Raw genomic sequence first — 13,420 nt, forward strand, 5'->3', positions numbered from 1 at the left:
TTTAGTAGGATTTTGAGTTGAAGAAGACCTATGAAATCAACCTATCATTTTTTATAGATGAGTAAACTAATGGCAAGAAAAGTTAAGTCACTTGCCCAGGGTCAATCAGTTATCAAGTAGCAGTGCCAAAATCTATGGAGGTAGGGACTCTGATTTTAAATTTTCTTTCCAATATTTTATGAGCTCTAATATCAACAAGGAATTAATGGCTCTGTTAAAAACAAAACAAAACCAATTCTCAGACTGCAAGATGGAATTATTTTCTTAAATACTTCTGTGATTTTTTTTATGCCCCAGGACAACTCAGTTTTTGTGAAACAAATGTATTATCCAAAAATACCTGGCCACTAACTAGACAAATAACCAAGTCAATAATGAGACATATGGGCTGCTGCTACTGACACTCCATCTGTAGACCTTAAGCTATGCCAGGTCCTGAATGATGGGGAACCAGGAGGGGAATCCAATAGATATGGATTAAACAGCACAGGTTGTCTCTGCTTTTTCTTTTGCTGGAGAGATCATTTTTCCTTCCTTTATGCTTTGACAGTGGTTGATGAGACAGGATTCCAACCAACCTCCTCATTTTCAGTGTTTCTTTATGTTAAACACACCTGACCTCCTGTTCACTGGGAACCAGGTGCAGATCTGATTACCTTCAGGTGTCTCAAAGGTATTGTACACAAATATTTTAGTCCTTTCCTGTCCTTTGTGCCATTTTTTCACACTTAAAAACTTGAGAATCCCTATTTTTCTTTTTAAAAAAAAACTCCATCTAACACTTATTAAGCCAAGAAGCAGTTCTATAGATGAATTGTAATAGCATACTTCCACATCAGGTGTCAGGTTTCAATGATAAACTCTAAATCTCTATGGTGTGAATGGAAGCTAGAAAAGGTTTCATATACTTTCTAGCAGATGGAATAAAATCCCTCTAGTTATTAAATTGCCACTGAGCTATTCTGAGGTACTTTTCCCCCGGTCCTCCCCTTTTCCTGGTTACCTGATATATCATGATTAATCAGGTCTGATTTTTTTTCTATTTTGGAAACAAAATATCTTGTACTTAATGATTTATTGACCTTCATTTTTCATGAGTTAACTTTTCTTTTCATTCTTTTTAACCAGTAACATTTCTTTTCCAAAATCTGACTTTGAGGAATAATAAATTATAATGTCAAAATGTCAAACTATCTGATATTAATTCAAGGCAATATTACATAGGCATAAATAGAGTGTGGACCAATGTGCTAATACACCATGAAGGAAATTTCCATTGGTCCTTGTTCTAAGGGAAAATGGGAGGATCAGTAATAAAATTGGCACTCTCTATCTTGATATGGGCTTTTGATAACATATATTAAGTTTCATGTCTGAGTTAAATTTTTAGTCCTCAAGCATCAAGAATCTCAAATCTTATATTCATAGTATATTTTGTGATAAGGAGTTCCAACAAAAGTCATCCCAAATGAATGAGATTTTCAGATAAATAATTCAGGACTTTCCCAATGAATTGCTATGGTGATTTTGATCAGTGTGGTGAATAGCAAAAGGGGGAAGAGGGAGAGAATTTGGAACTCATTTTTTTAAAAAAAAATGAATCTGAAATAATTGCACATATAAATGGACAATATAAAACATTTTTTTAAAAAATAATTGCAAACCAAACTAGCAATTAAAGGATTCTATTAGGAATGAATATTTTCAGAAATGAAGGCAATTATTTGGGATAAAGTAAATGCAGTCAACTGGGACTTGAATTTAACATATGGGAGATTAGACTCTGGTAGGAGCTGAAGAGACAGATCCCCAAAAGAAGAATGGTGCTAAGGATTGATTTATATAGTTATTCCTGCTCTTGTTTCCTCTCTAACTTAACCTTGTCTTACAAGATAGCCAAGTTCTAAAATCCTAACCAATTTACTTGCTTATAGGAGTCTGACAAAGCCATTGAACTTAGTTTTTGTAAAATGGACAATATATCCCTAAATAATACTGACCAGGTGAAAAAAATTGACTAGATTTTCTTTTTTTTAAATTTTATTTTATTTTTCAATTACAAACAAAGACAGTTTTCAACATTCATCTTTTTGTAAGTTTTTGAATTTCACATTTTTACCTCCTTTCATTCCCTCCCCCCTCATGTGACAGTGAGTAACCTGTTAAACATGGACAATCATGTTTAAAATATTTCCATATTAAGTTGACCAGATTTTCAATATAACAGCTTTAATCTAAAAGGGGGCATAATGCTTGTTGGATGATAAAAGAGGCATGTTTGGTAGAAGGATTTATGATGGCTTAAACCTTGAAGTCTTATGCCAAACAAGACACATGGCCTCTGACAAGAAAGGAGACCAGATGCTAGTAAAAGTCAAAGCTATTCTCTAAACTATAGCCAAGGGGAGGGGAGAAAGATTTTTTTTTAGTTTGAATGAATGAATATAAAGAAAAATATCTGCTAATGATAAATTCTTATATATTTAGAAGGAAACCTTGTCAAGGCTTATCTAGCAGGACCAAAATATTTACAGCTTAGTAAAACTAAAAACATTGATTTGAAAATGAGAACTAGCTAACTGAGAGTGAACTGTTTAATGCTGAAAATCAGATCTAAAAAAATTTTGTGGTCATTCAGATTAAAGGAAAGAGAAGTAAGAAGACATAAATTGTTTATAAGTATACAGATAATAGATTAAGATAGTGCTAAAAACAGCTACCTACTTTAGCTATTATTAAAACTTCTACCACAAGCAATATTTTCCTGTAGTAGGAAATCCATTTAGTTTTAGTAGTTTAGTTTACAAATAATACATAATATTAAAATATGTAATATTAGAATAAACCTTTCACAATATTTAAAACATGGGGTTGGGCAACTAGGTGGCACAGTGGCTAGAGCATTGCCCTACTGTCAGGAGGACCTGAACTCAAATCCAGTCTGAAACACTTACTATCTATGTGATTCTGGGTAAATCACTTTAAACCAATTGCTTCAAGATAATGCCTCCCCAAAAATATTTTCTAGGAACAATGGGTAAAGAGTTTCCTTTTGACCATGCTGAGTGTTAGAGAACCAAGATCAGAGAGTGTTAGAATGAAGAGTGAGAAGCCAGGAGAGCTTTCAAATGAGTCAAATTCTAGGACTTATTTATGGAGGGGGGGGAAGAGTAGAAAGAGAGAGAAGACTGAAAAAAAAAAGGTAGCAGGCCATAGGCATTAAAAACTGCTAAGGCTTTTCTGAAATAGAAAAGAATCATTGCTGGGTAGTTAGGACAATCACTTCAGAAAATTATAGACTTAAATATGTATTTCTAACTCTTCATACTGAATGAGAGAGAATAAACAACTTTATTGATGAAATCTTGAACTGAACTAGAATCTGCAATGCCCAGCAGTCTCACTGAAGTATTAGAACCATGGAAAAACAAAAATGATATGACTGAAAATTTTAATCCAATCAATTATCAATCAATAAATGAATAAATATTTATTAAATGTCTACTATCAATGTGTAAGAAAAGTGACAGATACCAATCAAACTACTCTATGATGAATCAGGAATGATTTATGTGAACACAAAGTATAATAAAAATAGTCTACTAATGGTTCTATTTCTAGATCCCTTCTTCCACCACCTGCCAATCAATAGAAATCCTATCTGAGACATCAAAATCAGCACCTTATCCAAAGGGGCAGTTAGGGTCACCCCGGGCTTGGAACCAGAAAAACTCATATGTATGAGTTCAGATCTAAGCTCTTAGACTGATTAGTTCTGTGATCCTGACTTTTCTGTTTGCTTACAGTTCTGTGTGCCAGAGAAGGAAATGGAAAAACCACTTGAGTATCTTGGCCAAGAAAACCCCAAATGAGAACACAAGTCAAACATGACTGAAATGACACAACAATAACAAATCCAGGTCTATCCAGAAACAATGCCTAATTTTTTCTATTGTTTCCCTTTGATTTTCTTTATTATCAAAACTTTGCTATTCTAGGTTTCCTTCTTTCTCAGCAGCTGTCACAGTAGGAATAAATCAGGTAAACTAAATTCTACTGAGGAAATAATAAATAACTGACAACTGTTTATTTTCTTAACTTTCAAGGGTCAATTACATTTCATAAATAAGTGATTCTTGGTATAAGTGAGGGAGACTGATATAGAAAGTGAAACCATTCAGCATTCTTCAAATTATACTGTTTGGGGCCTGGTCTACTACACAGTTAAAGGGAATGACTCAGTTAAATAGTAAGAATAATCTAACTGAAAGGAGAATATGAGAAAAGATGGAATGTTCTGAAGTTCTAACATGTTCTATTATATTAACAAAAGATCTGAAATTGTTAAACATCTGAGCCATCTGAGAAGTGTATAACATTGCCAAGAAAAGTATGAAAAAATACAATAACTTATAAAAAGAAATAGGTATTTGAAATGCTCCTAGCTTCTGGCAGATTAAAAGTCATGAGCAACTTTTCCTTCATTGCAGCCTCACATTTGCCCTAAAACATTCTACCTTCAATAGGCAGAAATGAGTTTTCTTTTTAAAAAAGCAGTGTTTCAAACAATGTGTTTTTCTGTGATAAGAGATCTGTTTTAATGTCTTTACAAAGAAAGGCTTCAAAATTGCATGTTACAGGAGAAAGTGTTAGGATTACAAATCACAGAGATTTTTAAAAAAGGACCCAAAATTCTGTCATGTTCCTCCACCCCTTGCCCAGTCCTTTCAATAAGTAGCATTCTCTCTTCAGGAAGATTTATGTGGGAGTTATTTGTTAGTTAGTGCTGCTTTGTGAAAAGAAAAGTCAGAAAAGGGCCTCTCTTTAAATTTCTCAAAAGTCAGGTCTTGTATGGCAAACCCAGAAGAGTCAAGTGAATGCATTATGTTCCAAGGTATCTGCCTTGAAGGAATTATATTTTGAAATTATTCAATCACCATACAATTCTGTGTTTTCTTGCTATTTTTAAAGATATACTTTTTCACACACCTCTTGTGCCTGCAATATCTTAGGAGACATAATTTTATAGAGTATTTATGAAACATATTTGCTGTATATTTCTTTTTATCAAAATCTTTGAAAAGCCATTTTAGAATTACACCACAATGGTATAGAGTTTAAATTACAGCATGATAATTTATGCATAGTGTATTCAATGACACCTGGCCTTCGGCCTCTTGTCTAACAATACACTAGACAAGAATTATTATACCATAATTCACACCCTGTCATGTCTTATTGCTTAATTAAAGCACAACCTTCTTCAACATGACAAGCAATTGGACTGTTAACATTATAGATGATTATCCAACCTAACATATTTTATTTTTACAACTTATTCTTCCCTTACATACACAGGTTGTTTCATGCAGGTATGCCTATCCTTTAATCTAACAAAAACCTGTTTTTTTACAGTTGCTAGTTTTGTGTGAATTGCTACCAGCAAAAAAAGCATGGGTTTTATATTTTATACCAGGAGTACTTCATTTGAGTAATAAGATATTAGCTCAGTTGACTATAAAAGATTATATATATATATATATATATATATGTTTGCATTAGACTAAATACAGTATTTTTCACTTTTATTCATTGCTCTGAGAAAAATCCCCCTTCCCTTCTCCGTCCTTCTTCCCTATTTTTTCTTCTCTCCCTCCCTCTACATATATTATCTACTTACCTACCTGCTTACCCTGTTACCTATCTCTGTCCATCTGTTTGTCTATCTCTATAACTTTCTGTTCATTTAGCTAGCTATCATACAACTGAATATAGATTACTTAGCAATTATATAGATTTATAAACAGAATGATACAATAGCCAGAGAGCTAGTTTTAGAGCAAACAAGATCCTGTTTCAAGTCATGCCTCTGACTCTTTCTCTCTGTGGGATCATAAGTAAGTCATATAATTTCTCAGTAGTCCCAAGAAACTTTTTAAGATTGTACATTACAGAGATACTGTTGTTCTTCCGGGATGATGGGATTCTAAGAACCCTGGAAATGACAGGTCTGGATACCTTCTCACAAAAAGGATGTCTATATGGTTTAGGAAGTACATGGTCTCATTTGGTCCTCACAAGCAAGGCAGGTTGCTAAAATTCCTCTTTAAAAGAGCCAACTCCATAATGTCATTGGTATTATGCAATTATTGTTCCAGAGTAATTTTATATATGGAAAAACCAAGACAATAGGCTCTAAGATACAACTTGATACATATCTCAGAGATCAGGAATTAAGGAACAAGGACTGTGATAAAATAAGATAATATTTGTAAAACACCTTGCAAAAATCAAAAATCTACATGAATTGACATTATTTAAAACACATGAATATTATACCAACATATAGGCATACATATGCATTTAATTCTCATTATGTAACTTATATACAAAAATTTGTGCTCTATTGACTACTTCTGATAATTTTTAATAGCAAATGTTTAATCTATTTCATTTTTAGTTATATTTTATTATCTGTATGCTTTCTCATAGTCAATACTTCAAAGATCACATATTAAGACAATGATCAGAAGTTTCATAATAAACTGCCCTGGTAACTCAATATCTCAAAATTTTCATTACTAAAAAGCAACTACAAATGAAGAAAGCTAATAGAATGATGTAGAAAATGAAGTAACAAATGTACTATTTATGGTATGCTTGTATAAGGATCAGACAACAATTTAATGAGGCCCTCCTGTCCTGTGCAGAACTATCATCTGGTGATCAGGGTAAATTTGAGCAGGATGATGGTGATGGATGGGTAGAATGTCAATGGCAGCATACAATGGGAAAAGCAACAATTTTGGGTTTGATAGCAGATGCACATATGTAGAATTCATGATAGAAGATTTTATTGGTTGAGTTATATTCTATTCAGTTAAGTGTTTCCTTCTCAGAGCGTTAGCCTTTGTTATCATGCTGAGTAATCTTTGTAAACACAGTGGATTCTGGAACGGATATGCTGTAATTTCTTATATCATGTTTAGAAATAAAAGTTGAACCTAAATTAAGATACAATCAATATATATTAATTTTGGAGATATTGCTTGAAAATATTATTAAAATATGACTCCTTAGCTAGGCTAAGAATAACTGAATTTAAGTAGGATTATCTGCCAATGTTATGAACATATGTTTAATTTTTTGCTAATAAATATTTCCACAGATATGAGACTAATGAAGCTCATAGTGAGCTATTGCCTTTTCATGATTATAAATATGTTAACTCTCAAGAGGAGTAAGCCTGGATTTAGAATTTTTCATGATGGATCTACATTGTATAGTAATCTCATAGAAAACTTCTTAATGTACCAACACATAATTGGATAGAATCAAAATTACAGTTTGGTCTTCTGAGGTGCATATTTCTAGTTTGTTATACCTAAAAAAATTTTTTAAGGTAAACTTGATACATTTATTTACATTTTTATATCCATGGTACATTCTGTTTGAGTATAGCCAACTTCACTAAATTACAAAGCATATTACACAGCAAAGAATATTTCATTTTGTTTCTATTCCAGTCAGAGTGTTCCAATTCTGATTTTAAAAGCATTTTATATTTTTACAATATTATCAGTTCAGAGTTTTCTGATAGGAATCACAATTTTTCTCCATTTGAAGTTTTCTCACATGTAATAATGAAACTATTGCAACAAAAATATTGCCATATTAAGAATTCTCTTTCTTTTCTTCCTTCTCTTAAATCAAGACCCCACATTTTCTATGGTTTGAAACATTAGGCATGGCAAATGCATTATACCAATGGGATAAGAATAAAGAATCATTGGAAGCAGCATACTTTACTGACTACAGGGAAGCAAGAGACTAAAACAGAACCTAGTTTGGGGAACCTAAATGGCATTCTTTGTAATTCTTATTTTAATGTAGTTATATGTAATGTGTTTTAAGTAGATCAGACACATTATACAAAAGTCCACATATATAATGCATACATAAATGCACATGCATATGCATATACATGTATAACACATACATCTATATGTATATGTGTGTTTGTGTGTGTATAAAATTTTTCTCCCTCTAAACATTTTCTGGATGAAATCTTCTCTTGCCTTTGATGGTTTCCAGCACCTTGCCCATTCATTCTGAAGTTTCTCTTCAGTGTTTAATTGCTTCTTAACCTCTTTCAGTTCTTATTACAGTCACCATTCCCTTCCTCCCTTAATTTTTATATTTTATGTAGGAAAAGGTGATGTTCATTTGTTATTTTTTTCCCCCTGGTGAACATACAAACTGCTCTGGAAAAAGTGAGATTTTTCCCTCTCTATAAAAGTGAGGAAGGCTTAATAACACATTCTGTTAGGCTCAGCATCATCCTTAGAAACAATTAAGGAGATGGATTCTTAAATGTCATAAAAGATAAGGATCTCATACCTGAAGTAAGCGTGCAGGAAGATGTAGAGCTGAGCATTTAAGGATGCAGTATTCATTATTATTATTTTTTGCAATAGCTGTATTTTACCATAAAGTCTATCAATAACAACACCTACATGAGTGTAATAATCTCAATTTTCAGAAAAATCCCTATTGCATTGCTTATTACTAATAAGCCATTTACATTGTACTTATTATGATAAAGTAAAACCTAAGAATACTTTTTAATCTTTTTCAGAGTCAAATTAACATGCAGGGCAATATTTCAGGATGGTCTTTTGCCAAGGCAAAGTACTGGGCACCCTTATAATTAAGTAAATATCTGAATGCTAAATTCAGTAGCTCCAATTGGATTTGATTCCAAACAATCCTTTCATAGTGTGTTTGTGGGTTGCTATGCAACACAAATTAATATCAACAAATGATGCCAAGTGATTTTTGCATGTAGTAATTGACTTGCAAGGTTTTGCTGCCTGAAAATTATGAAGGGAGTATGGTTATTTAAATTTAAAAGGCAATGTTAAAATGCTAATTTTTATAATTAAAAAAAAACACACAACACAAAACCTACATTTTAAAACTGAAGAAAAGAACTGCCTTCTCGGATAATAAATGTTCAACAGTCTGGAAAGTTTCTTCTCTACCCTTTGGGAGAGCAAAGAGCATATTGAAATAACTTTTTATGCTGGTCTACTCACCTAGCTTCTCTGATGAGTTGGCTGTGGAAACACTATACGGATGCAAAGCTCAATTAGTGTAATTTATGTATCCTTGGATGTCAATCATTCCTGTTGAGAGGTGGGACTCACAGGCTCTCAGTGCATTAATTAAGAGCTCATCTCTGAAGAGCTATCTTTCCACCTAAGGACCAAAAAGAAAGTTTTAATTAGATTTTAAAAGCGAATATGTCATATATGAAAGTAAGTGTAGTTCTTCAGCTGCTATATGAAGCAACAACTGGAACAGACTATTATTAACAATGATATAAAGGTCACTGGTTCTTGCTTATAAATATATATATATATATATATATGTTACTTTACAAATGGGGGGGATCAAAACTAAACACTCAGTATGTTTGTTGAAAAAATTACTTCATGGGAATAACTGAAGTTTTGACAGTGTTGTTTGGATGCCAACATTATTATTGGACCCCTGTCTAATTATTGATGCTGAGCTGATGCTGATTGAGTGCAATTACAGCACTGAGGACAGACAGTATTTCTCTCTGATGGCTGGCTTTTTGTTCCAGGCTAGCTTCTGCCTGAATATGCAATGGGCAAAACAATGCAACTTCAGCAAAAGCGAGTGAAGGAACTTGCATAACACATCAATTTCATTGGTTCACTGATGGAGTAAAGTGTGTGATTGCTGGCTAGCCCTAAAAATATGGGGACTCGGGAGAGGTAGAAACTAGCCAGGCTCACTGGTGTCAGCTGCCTGAGAGATGCCGTTTTCTTGGAATGGCTTGTATGAGGCCATCAAATATGCTGCTTAGGGCTCACTTGGGAAATAATAGATAAATTATTGATTGAAATATTTATAAATTAACAGGGGAAAAACAAAATTTAAAAGCTGGTCCATACTCTAAAAGAGAAGCATGTCATCTAATAGCTATTAATCCATCCTCTATTCTAAAATTCAGAAGGGGGGGAGAAATTCAAACTCAAGAGAACAAGAATAAAATAGTTTGCCAATACCTTGAAAAAAGAAATAATTGAAAACAAAGGGGAAATGAATTTAACAATGGGAAGCCTCTACAAAAATGGAGAGAGCAAAAAATAAACACCAAACCTCAAATAAATAAAATGAAGAAAAAAGCAACAATAAAAAAGAAAAAAGTAACAAGGTTGGTTTTTCTGGAAGGATACTGATAGCTAGTACCTGGAAAACTAGGGTGCAGTCCAAATACAGTAAATGACATAATTAATAATGATGAGAGTGCTTCTCCAGCGGACAGAAATAGGATAATAGGAAAATGCATCAGAACATGGGGAAGCTTTTGCTAGCTGTCTTAAAATAGCAAAATGTACATTCTGGTGTTCTTCATTGCTATTATATTTCATACTGTTTTACTAAGGGAGGTGTTTAGAAAATCAAGTTATCATGTGCACTATAAATTTGCCACCTAACTAGCATACCTGACATGTACTGAATAACATCAGCACAGCTGACAAAAGCTGCAATAGATTTTACGGGTACTAAGAAGTGTAAGCTGCGTTTTTCTAAATGATAGCACACACATGCAAACCTTGCTATATACACATTTTGTCACTAGGATAACACTGGAAAATTGTAACACATCATTTATGTTAATGTTCATAAAGATATTTCATAATCTTCTCCCAGACCTTGCTCTTTACATATTTTCCCATACATTTCACCTCATTTATTGTGCCATTTACTGTTTATCTTACAATATGTAAGGTAGTATTCCCTAGGTACAAGTTGGCAATCTTACTTATTACACCAATCATATGTGCATGATAAATGGATGGGTTCCCACATCCTACTCTACCATTCTCTCATTGTGCTTTTTAAATAAATTTTCTTTAGCCTTTGCCTTTCAACTTTGATACACAGTGAAAAATGTAGCTTATCACCTATGCATATGGTCCAGCTGAAAATAGGATGAGTGTTTCACATGGCAATTTATTTTGTATGAGCATGCACCATCTTGGAATCAGTATGATATAGTGAAAAGGGCACTGGACTTGAATTAAAGACATGGGATGAGTCCTATCTTGGCCACTTTCTAATCATGTGGCCATGGACAAGTGACTTGATCTTTCCAGTGCTCACTTCATCTGTAAAGAGAGGCAGCATAGCTTGGTAAATAGAGAGTTGACCTTGCACTCAGGAAGACTTAGGTTCATATTCCCACTAGCTGTGGATGTGCAGCTATGTGGTAATCTAAGTGACTCTCTTCAGACTAGAATCTGCAGAACAAATGTTGTTCTGCATTGACAAAGGAAGTTTTCTCAAATGCATTTTCTTGCCTAGATGAAAGCCCAGAACCAATCAAAAAGAGGGGAAAAAAAGACTACACACATACACACACACACACACACACACACACACACACACACACACACAGAGCTAGGTGGTACAGAAGATAGAGCACTGTCAGGAAGACCTGAGTTCAAATGTGACCTCAGACAGTTACTAAATGTGTTACATTGGGCAAGTCATTTTGCCTTGTTTACCTTAGTTTTCTCAACTATAATATGAGAATAATAATAGCACCTACATGTCAGAGTTGTTATGTGCAAAAAGTGGGACATTTTAAAATCAATTAGCCTTGCCTGGCACATAGTAGATAGTACTATTATATCTCCTTCTTGTGAGGAAAATACTTTGGAAATGGTAAAAAAAATATTGCATTTACAAAAAAAGGAGAAATATTTTTGGTTTTGACTTGAGTTGTTTGGTAATAATAAGAACAAGACCTCTGGAGGAGAATCATTCCTGAAGGAAGGAAGGGAGGGAGGGAGGGGGAAAGAGAAAGAGACAGAAACAGAGACAGAGCCAGAGACAGACAGAGAATATGAATGGGAGAGAAGAAAAGAGAAATGAAATTTGTAACTTAAAACAAAATAAAGTCATCCTAGCAAGGATTTATAATTTGCAAAGTACTTTACAATTATTATCTCATTTGTCCATCACAGCACAACTCTGGTAGGTTCTTTATTTTACAAAAAGAGAAATTTTGGTTGAGTGAGGTAAAATGACTTGTCCATGGTCACACAGCCAGTATATGAGACAGGATTAGAACTCAGATCTTGTTATATTTCAGTTATCCTTGTTTATATAATAGAAAAATTGCAGGAACACATGTTAACCTTACTGACATTTAGGGCAGTTATTTTTAAGACAGAAAAAAATATACATGATGAACCTTTATGTGAACTGTCTGCTTTATTTTCTTAAGTGAACAAGAATGCTTAGTCTTGTTATCTGAAGCTTCTGCCAAGTGACATTTAACAAGATGGCTCCATTACACTTTCCTTGTCAGATCCTATAGGCTGTGCTTCTTGATTAAGAGCATGACAGTAGTAATAGACACATTCAACTTTGGAAGAGACAGTACATGTTTTTTGTTCTTCTAACCAAAGATATGAATTTCCCTATTACTTAATTTGTTGTCATTCACAGGGGACATTGCCAAGAACTCAACCATAGGTCTTTGGGCCAGGGAAAAGTATTTGCTATTTCCTGTATGTTTGCATCATTTTTGTGTTTCTTTTATTTCATGCTATGAATGACTCTCCTATTCCTCTCCATCCCCTCCCTCAGTTTCTTAACTCAACATGATTTTGAAATCAACCCCAAGCTGTAGGCCAGCTGAAGTCATAACGATTTCAATGGTAGACCTGAAGGAAGATCTGTGACCTGTTTTGAATTAAATCAAATTCAGCAGCAAAATAGCCACAGAGTTATCACCTTAGTACCTGCCATAGGGTCAACATCATTTGCCCCCAAACAGTCTAAATAAAACATGCTGAGCATCACTGCTGCATACTGTCAGGAGATAATTTTAAAAGATGGATGAAGTCATCTACTTATCACTCTGGAAGGAAAAAAATCAACTGCTATGATTTGGTTTATAAAAGAAAATGACACTGTAGTTTATTAGATAAGCCATTGCTATGCTTAATTATGAAGAAGAATAAATCACTAAAGGAAGACAGATTAGATGTTTTAAAGAAAAATAATTAACAAAGGAATGGGAATTCACCCTTTGGACACATTGCTGTGTTTAAAAACAGCAATAAATCATTTAGCTCTAACATTCTATTTAAGTATGAATAGAAAATGTGGCCCCATAGTTTTTTCATCATTTATAAACCCATAATTCACTGTGGCATAGGGAAAGAGGGCAGACTTTCAAGTTCATGTCTTATCTCTGACATAGGATAACTTTCTGATCATATACAAGTCTCACAAATCTAATGCATATAAGTTGTATCCTCAAGACTATATATATTTGGACAAGCTATTACAGATTGAGGGAGGCATT

At 33.6% G+C, this 13,420-nt stretch overlaps 1 protein-coding gene across 1 annotated transcript in view; it reads right to left on the bottom strand.

Annotated features, from left to right (window-relative positions):
* Window positions 1-13,420, bottom strand: part of TENM3 (teneurin transmembrane protein 3) — a 3,314,517-nt gene that overhangs the window by 1,327,196 nt on the left and 1,973,901 nt on the right. Inside the window, exon 8 of the mRNA XM_074231559.1 lies at window positions 9,099-9,261. The gene's annotated coding sequence lies outside the window, so the exon portion shown is untranslated. The remainder of the gene's footprint in view (window positions 1-9,098; window positions 9,262-13,420) is intronic.

The sequence above is a fragment of the Macrotis lagotis genome, chromosome 3, assembly GCF_037893015.1.
Source record: "Macrotis lagotis isolate mMagLag1 chromosome 3, bilby.v1.9.chrom.fasta, whole genome shotgun sequence".
Taxonomy (NCBI): Eukaryota; Metazoa; Chordata; class Mammalia; order Peramelemorphia; family Peramelidae; genus Macrotis; species Macrotis lagotis.